We start from the raw sequence: 8,524 nt of genomic DNA on the forward strand, positions 1-8,524 counted from the left end.
GGCATGGAGTAACTCGTCCTCATCACATATCAGCTGCAGGGAGTACACTGTCCTCTATAGACATATTCATGACAGAGTAACTGTCTCATAGACATATTCAGTGACAGGAGTAACTGTCTCTATAGACATATCAGTGACAGAGAGAACTGTCTCTATAGACATATCAGTGACAGGAGTACTGTCTTATAGACATATCAGTGACAGGAGTAACTGTCTCTATAGACATATCGTGACAGGAGTAACTGTCTCTATAGACATATCAGTGACAGAGTAACTGTCTCTATAGACATATCAGTGGCAGGAGTAACTGTCTCTATTAGAATATCATGACAGGAGTAACTGTCTCTATAGACATATCCTGACAGGAGTAACTGTCTCTATTAGACATATCAGTGACAGGAGTAACTGTCTCTTATAGAACATATCAGTGACAGGAGTAAACTGTCTCTATAGACATATCAGTGACAGGAGTAACTGTCTCTATAGACATATCACTGACAGGAGTAACTGTCTCTATAGACATATCAGTGACAGGAGTAAGAACTGTCTTCTATAGACATATCAGTGACAGGAGAACTGTCTCTATAGACATATCAGTGACGAGGATAACTTCTCTGCATAGACATATCAGTGACAGAGTAAGTGTCTCTATAAGACATATCAGTACAGGGAGTAAGAACTGTCTCTAATCAGTAGACTGCTACTATCGTTGTGTGTCGTGTCTGTCTTCCTCCCCTCTTTCGTTCCATTTTTACACTTCCGTTTCAGGGATATAAACGTAGACATTTGGAATTTTAGAAGCTTTGGATGGTAACGAATACATCATCAAGCACATTGGTGATCTGAAACCCCCGCTACACTGCTGTCTCCAGAGAGTCTCTATTCCTTCTCACTTACCGTGTGAGGTCTATTGAAGGGATGTATTCACTCTGTTTCACTGTGTCTGCGCTAACTCAACACAAAACCAACCCAGCGTGTAAAAGACCTTCTTTGGGAAAATTCGTAGAAGACTTCTACAAGACCATCCGCTACCCTTCTACTACATTGACATATGATGAATGGTCAATCCCTCAGAAAGTTCCTGGCCTCTCAATCTGCTTGACTCTGGCAGGGTATTGGAGCTGAAGGGTAAACGGTTAATATTTCACACTGCTGTGCTATTGCAGAGCGCATATTATGGACCGTACCTGAGGTTGTGATAGGTCAGAGAAAGACATTACTGACTCTGGGACCTTATGGAGGTCAGAGGTCCAATTTCCCACAGTTTCAACAGGTGGTTAAGAAATTGTTCCGCTGGTCTGTGAGTGGTGGAGAGAAGAGAGAAGCCCTGGCGTTGTGAGGGATAGGGTGAGCTCTCAGTTCCACTTGGCCTGTCCCCGGCGCCTCCTTGCTCTATGCGTATACTGTGTTTAGGACAGGGCTAGTCCTACGCGCACAAAGACACTTGTGTTGCTGAACTCTAACGTTTTGGACGGCTTGTCTCTTGTAGGCGGAGTCTTTGTCCTGCTTTCTCGAGACTCTGCAGCATCTTCCCTTCTTTCTTTACCTTTTCTTTCTTATTTTCTTTCTGTCCTAACAATTTAAGGCGCCTTTGCTGGTCACTGTGTCACTTCCTCCTTGGAAGTTCTGAACTCATTAGTCATCACGGGAACTCGCAAATTAATTTTTTTCATGCCTGCCGTGCTGCCAAGCCTGGTCTTTGCCTGGTCAAGAGGGGGGGGGGGGTGGAGGGCCTGTAGAACGCTGTGGTGGACTGAGAATCAGAGAGTCATGGGACACAACTCTCTCATCTTCTACGTCTCTTCTCGGGAGGGACAGCTCTTCAACCTCTTCAGAGAGGGACAAGCATACTTACTATGCAGCTTAACCCAACAGTGCAGTCAAGAAGAGTTAGAAAACTTTACCAAATCATAAGTAAATTATAAAAGTAACCAATAACGAGCTATATAAGGGGTACTGGCTGAGTCAGGTGTGTGAGGGTAAGGTTAGTTGAGGTCAATTTGTTACATATAGGTAGAGCGAGGTAAAGTTTGACTATAGCATAGATACATTAATAGAGGTAGCAGCAGTGTACAAAACAAATGGAGGGTCAATGTAAATTGTCCGTGGCACATTTGAATTAATTCTACGCGGTCTATGGCTTGGGGGTAGAAGCTGTTAAAGAACCTTTTGTGTCCTAGGACTTGGCGCTCCGGTACCGCTCGCGTGGTGTAGCAGAGAGAACCATTTATAACTTGGGTGACTGAAGTCTCTGAGATTTTATGGCCTTTCCTCTGACACCCCTAGTCATATTAAGTCCTGGATGGCAAGAGCTGGCCCAGTGATGTACTGGGCTGTACTCACTTACCCTCTGTAGCGCTTACGGTCCAGTGCCGAGCATTACCAACCAGGCAGTGATGGCAAAGCGGTCAGGATGTCTCTTCGGTGGTGCGCTGTAGAATTTTAGAGGATCTGGGGACCCATGCCAATCTTTTCAGTGTCTTCAGGGAGGTCCACACAAACATGTTTCATTGAGTCGACAGACATAAACTGCCCTTCTCTGTGTTAGTGTAGATTCTAGTTTGATTGTACGTGTTGCAGGTGTTTGTTGACATCATTTTTTCTGTTTATGATTAATGAATGTAAAGTGTTTCGTAAAGGGTGAGAATAATGTTAGTGAATAAAATACCTTTTGATGAATTATTGAAAAAGCGGGACACCTTTATGATATGCTCTACAACATTGTTAACAACCTTTCTGAGTCGAGATCACCTCCGGGTCAAAAAGTCAAGTGAGATCTACTGCTAGATGTTGATTTACATTTAACTCAGACAAGAAGTTCCGTAGGAATGAACGTTTGGCAGTTGGCCTAGTACATTATCACAGCATATTGGCTATATGGATTGGCTGACAATATTGTATAAGTCAAGACCATTTATTATATTTCAAAACTCCAGCAATTGATAACAATAATCTCAGTTGTTTTAAGCATTGTGGGCACTGTGGTTCCTCTCCTTTGATTTTGAATGATTAAATAATTAGCTGTTTTTTTACTTGGGCTGATGTACCGTGCATCTGATGGTCAACGAGGGTCAAATCACCAGTCAGTGGTCTTCTGGTCGGAAAGTCTTTCGTCAAGTTTTCGTCGAAAAAGTCGATTTTTCCAACGCTCTCACGGTCCCTTGCTCTTCCTTTCCTTTCTCCGGTGAGACGTGACAAGGAGAGGGGCAGGTCTTCACCGATGGTCGAAACTGAGTCGCACCGCATCTGCCTCACGACACAAATCATTGTTGTTCCAATGACCAGAGAAAAGGGAAATAATTCCTTAAATTAAAATGCACGACGAGCCGCTATAAATATAAAACTCAGGGCTGTCGGATACTTGGTTAACTGATTCATTGAGACTGCCGCCACCGAGCGGAAGGTAGGAAAAGCTCGTTTTGTATTATGTTGATAAAAACATTTGAGACGGGCCTGAATAGAAAACTTCAACATTAACTTAAAACAGACAGCTCTTTGCTGTATTGTTGACAGTCTCTCGGTGGTCATGTTTAAAGTTAATTTAAAATTACGTAGCGTAACTAGCCTTATTAAACTGCTGTGGCCGGGTCATGGAAGCTCTGTAGCCACGGTGGATTTGAGCTATCCGAGTCTGTAGCGTCAGTCAGGTTGCCTCGGATATTGTCAGATTTGCCGGTCCCACGTGTAAGGTGTGAGTTTGACTCATGGCGATGATATGTCTATAGAGACAGTTACTCCTGTCACTGATATGTCTATAGAGACAGTTACTCCTGCCACTGATATGTCTGTTCAGACATTGCCTGCCTCGGCTGAATTTTGTGTGAATAACAATCTGCTGACCGCAGTAATTTACCCCGGGTGGATACAAGCCCTACTGAGCAAGCCACTAAAAGATGGCCGGTTGACAGTGACACCCCTTTAAGTGAAGCTCAGTGAAAACCCAAAAGCCATTTCCTCTACCACAGCAGCTCCATGCTTCCTCTACCTAGAGTGCTTTTTTAGTAAGGGTCTACAGGGACACAGGGCACATCGCCTGTTATTGTTGAACTGGGAGGGTTACATGTTGTGTACACCGGGCACAAGCATGTTGATTTTGTACATCCACACCAGACACGAACCAGACATGATCCAGACACGATCCAGACACGCAGGTTAAAAATAGCAAAACCAACATTTGGGGACAGGTCGAAACACATGAAACATTCATGGACATTTATCTATCTATCTTGCTGTTGCTAGCTCATTTGTCCTGGGATGTAAACATTGGGTTGATATTTTACCTGAAATGCACAAGGTCCTTTTTTTCTGGATCTTTGTAGAATTTTTACCCATTTTGAGTTACACAAAATAGTGTGTCCTCTACTACGTCATGTCATCCACACATAAAATGGGAAACTATTAGTTTCTAGTAATCACTCCTCCTTCAGTAGTAGGAGGGGGAGGAGGAAGAGGAGGAGAGAGGAGGAGGAGGGGGAGGAAGAGGAAGAGAGAGGAAGAGAGAGGAGGAGAGAGGAGGAGAGAGGAGAGGAGAAGGAGGAGAGAGGAGGAGGGGAGGTGGAGGAGGAGAGAGGAGGATATTTGATTTGGATTTCTTTAAGTCCTCATTTGGACTAATCTTTCAAGAGTCCTTAAACAGTAAAATACAATTTATAATACGATCACATTTTCACATATAACACACTGTTACAAACAGACATAAAACACTAATATATTGACCAGATAAATACTCTAACAGTCTATAAATATATATTGGTTCTTCATCTACCATAGTCCAGCACAACTTTCCTATGTATTATATTTAAATGTTTTAAAAGTATTGCTTGAATTTTTATTTTGAACGGTTTCTGGTTTGCTCAGATAAACGATTCAATATCTTTATTGCTCTGAATCGAAATGTTATTTGGCCTATTTCTCATTTCTGTCTGGATAACCCATACAGTTGAAGTCAGAAGTTTACATAAACTTAGGTTGGAGTCATTAAAACTAGTTTTTCAACCACTCCACAAATTTCTTGTTAACAAACTATAGTTTTGGCAAGTCGGTTAGGACACCTACTTTGTGCATGACACAAGTGATTTTTCCAACAATTGTTTACAGACAGATTATTTCACTTATAATTCACTGTATCACAATTCCAGTGGGTCAGAAGTTTACATAAACTCAGTTGACTGTGCCTTTAAACAGCTTGGAAAATTCCAGAAAATGATGTCATGGCTTTAGAAGCTTCTGATAGGCTAATTGACATAATTTGAGTCAATTGGAGGTGTACCCTGTGGATGTATTCAGGCCTACCTTCAAACTCAGTGCCTCTTTGCTTGACATCATGGGAAAATCAAAAAGAAATCAGCCAAGACCTCAGAAAAAAATGGTAGACCTCCACAAGTCTGGTTCATCCTTGGGAGCAATTTCCAAACACCTGAAGGTACCATGTTCATCTGTACAAACAATAGTACACAAGTATAAACACCATGGGACCATGCAGCCGTCATACCGCTCAGGAAGGAGACGCGTTCTGTCTCCAAGAGATGAACGTACTTTGGTGTGAAAAGTGCAAATCAATCCCAGAACAACAGCAAAGGACCTTGTGAAGATGCTGGAGGAAACATGTACAAAAATATCTATATTCACAGTAAAACGAGTCCTATATCGACATAACCTGAAAGGCCGCTCAGCAAGGATGAAGCCTGCTCCAAAACTGCCATAAAAAGCCAGACTACAGTTTGCAACTGCACATGGGGACAAAGATCGTACTTTTTGGAGAAATGTCCTCTGGTCTGATGAAGCAAAAATAGAACTGTTTGGCCATAACGACCATCATTATGTTTGGAAGAAAAAGGAGGAAGCTTGCAAGCCAAAGGCAACCATCCCAACCGTGAAGCACGGGGGTGGCAGCATCATGTTGTGGGGGTGCTTTGCTGCAGGACGGTCTGGTGCACTTCACATAATAGATGGCATCATGAGGCAGGAAAATTATGTTGATATATTGAAGCAACCTTAAGACATCAGTCAGGAAGTTAAAGCTTGGTCGTAAATGGGTCTTCCAAATGGACAATGACCCCAAGCATACTTCCAAAGTTGTGGCAAAATTGATTAAGGACACCAAAGTCAAGGTATTGGAGTGGCCATCACAAAGCCCTGACCTCAATCTTATAGAAAATGTGTGGGTAGAACTGAAAAAGCATGTGCAAGCAAGGAGGCCTACAAACCTGACTCAGTTACACCAGCTGTCAGGAGGAACGGAACAAAATTCACTCGACTTATTGTGGGAAGCTTGTGGAAGGCTACCTGAAACATTTGAACCAAGTTAAACAATTTAAAGGCAATGCTACCAAATACTAATTGAGTGTATGTAAACTTCTGACCCACTGGGAATGTGATGAAAAAAATAAAAGCTGAAATAAATAATTCTCTCTACTATTATTCTGACATTTCACATTCTTAAAATAAAGTGGCGATCCTAACTGACCTAAGATAGGGAATTTCTGTAGATGGTGAACAATCTATTCCTAGAATTGCCTGAATGTCTCTTACCAACTGAATACCGTTGTGAATAGAACATGGCCGTTTTAAATGGTGTATATTCTGAAATAAAATAAGCATGTTTTTTTCAATGATCTTGTTGATTGATGACCAACCATGACTGCAACAGAAGAACCAGATCTCCACCTTAAACAATACTTGCTGCTTTGTTCTGTGCATTCTGCAGCCTCCTAACTTCACTTGATGATGCATTTCCCCAGACCACAGAATAGTAGTTCACCTGACTCTCAATTAATGGATTGGGTTGTCATTGACCACAGAACAGTAAGTTCACCTGTGACTCGCCAATTTAATGATTGGGTGTTATGCTTAGAATCTTGTCCGGCAAATATTTAGTACTCCTTCTGATCATGCATGCAGTTTTTTTAAATAAGATTAGTTATTTGAGACGACGCAATGAATAAGCAGGTTGTCTAAGCTGCACTTCCTAGTAGTTTTGTTTTTGCCACGTCCTCAATTTGTACTCCCCCCCATAATACCTTTAATTGTAGAGGAGGGGGAGGAGGAGGAGGAAAGAGATGACTGAGGAGGAGGAAGGAGAAGATGATGAGGAGGAGAGGAGGAGAGATAGGGGGAAGAGGAGATGGAGGACCCGGAGGAGAGGAAGACTAGAAACGGAAGAGGAGGAGAGAGGCAGAGACAGAGGAATTGCGCACGAAGAAGAGTATGAGGGGGGAGGCAAACTGGTCCCCAGCTTCAACACCCCAAACGTTGAGGGGGAGGACGAGATGAGGAGACGAGGAGAGAAGGTGTGGAGAGGAGAGAGGAGGAGGAGAGAGGAGAGGGAGGAGGAGAGGAGAGAGGAGGTAGAGGAGGGGAGGAGAGAGGAGGAGAAGGAAGAGAGGAGGAGAAGGAAGAGAGGAGGAGGAAGAGAGGAGGAGAGAGGAGGTGGAAGAGGAGGAGAGGAGAGGAGGAAATCTCAGGTTCTCAGGATTCACTCACTTTAAGCTGAGACAAATCCACCATGTTGTGGTCACAGACGCCACAGCCTCTCTCATAGTTCCAGGCGTTGGGGATGTAGTTTCCTAGATAGTTTAAATACATCTGGAAGAAAAAGAGAACAAATAAATCATCACATGAACAAAGAAACTACATGGTTATTTAAAAGTTTAATTATCCTTTACAAAAACATTCTATATTAGAAGATGACTTCATCCCATGAGAAGTATATTCCGTGCTGGCGTTTGGTCCATGTGGTGATTCAGAGCAGGTCAGTAGGACTGCGTTCCAAATGGCATCCTATCCTCTAGATAGTGCACTACTCTTCACCGTAGCCCTGTGGGGCCAGATCTAAAGTAGTGCACTACTCTTCACCATAGCCCTTCTGGGGCGTAATGTAGGACTCACACTAGTGAGATGGTCAGTCTGGACTGAGAGGTCACTGACAGTTCAGAGCAGACGATTAAAGGCCAGAACACCCATAAACATTTCCTCTGTCAAATCTACACTGACTAAATGGACTGTAATTATCCTGTCTGAAGTCACTTCCCAGAATGTATCTGCACTGTATTCAACATGTCATATATAGGTGTTCTAGGTTAATTCACTCTCCTTAAGAGAAGTATGTTCCCCTACTTACTAGTGTCAATGTGGCCCGAGACAGAACTGGACAGCAGTTTGGACAGTAATTCATCAGAACAAAAATATATGTGATCCAATCAAAGATAACCCCATAGCGCGCACACACACGCGCAACACACACAACACGGCACACACACAACACACACACACACACACACACACACACAAACACACACACACACACACACACACACACACACCAACACAACACACACACACACACACACACACCACCACACACACCACACACACACACACACACACACACACACACACAACACACACACACTGCGAAAGCATTTTAAAACCAGTTGAGTGTTTGGATTTCATGTCTTGGGCTAAAAACCAACAAACAGATTTTCTGGCAACTATTACATGCATAGAGCTTGTGGAGGTTTAACTC

At 42.9% G+C, this 8,524-nt stretch overlaps 1 long non-coding RNA gene across 1 annotated transcript in view; it reads right to left on the reverse strand.

Moving 5' to 3' along the window:
- The window catches only part of LOC112072594 (uncharacterized), a 24,676-nt gene extending 17,098 nt beyond the window's left edge, over positions 1-7,578 (reverse strand). Inside the window, exon 1 of the long non-coding RNA XR_002894347.2 lies at positions 7,483-7,578. This is a non-coding gene — a long non-coding RNA (uncharacterized lncRNA). The remainder of the gene's footprint in view (positions 1-7,482) is intronic.
- Positions 7,579-8,524: the final 946 nt, after the last annotated feature.

The sequence above is a fragment of the Salvelinus sp. IW2-2015 genome, unplaced genomic scaffold, assembly GCF_002910315.2.
Source record: "Salvelinus sp. IW2-2015 unplaced genomic scaffold, ASM291031v2 Un_scaffold1974, whole genome shotgun sequence".
Classification (NCBI taxonomy): Eukaryota; Metazoa; Chordata; class Actinopteri; order Salmoniformes; family Salmonidae; genus Salvelinus; species Salvelinus sp. IW2-2015.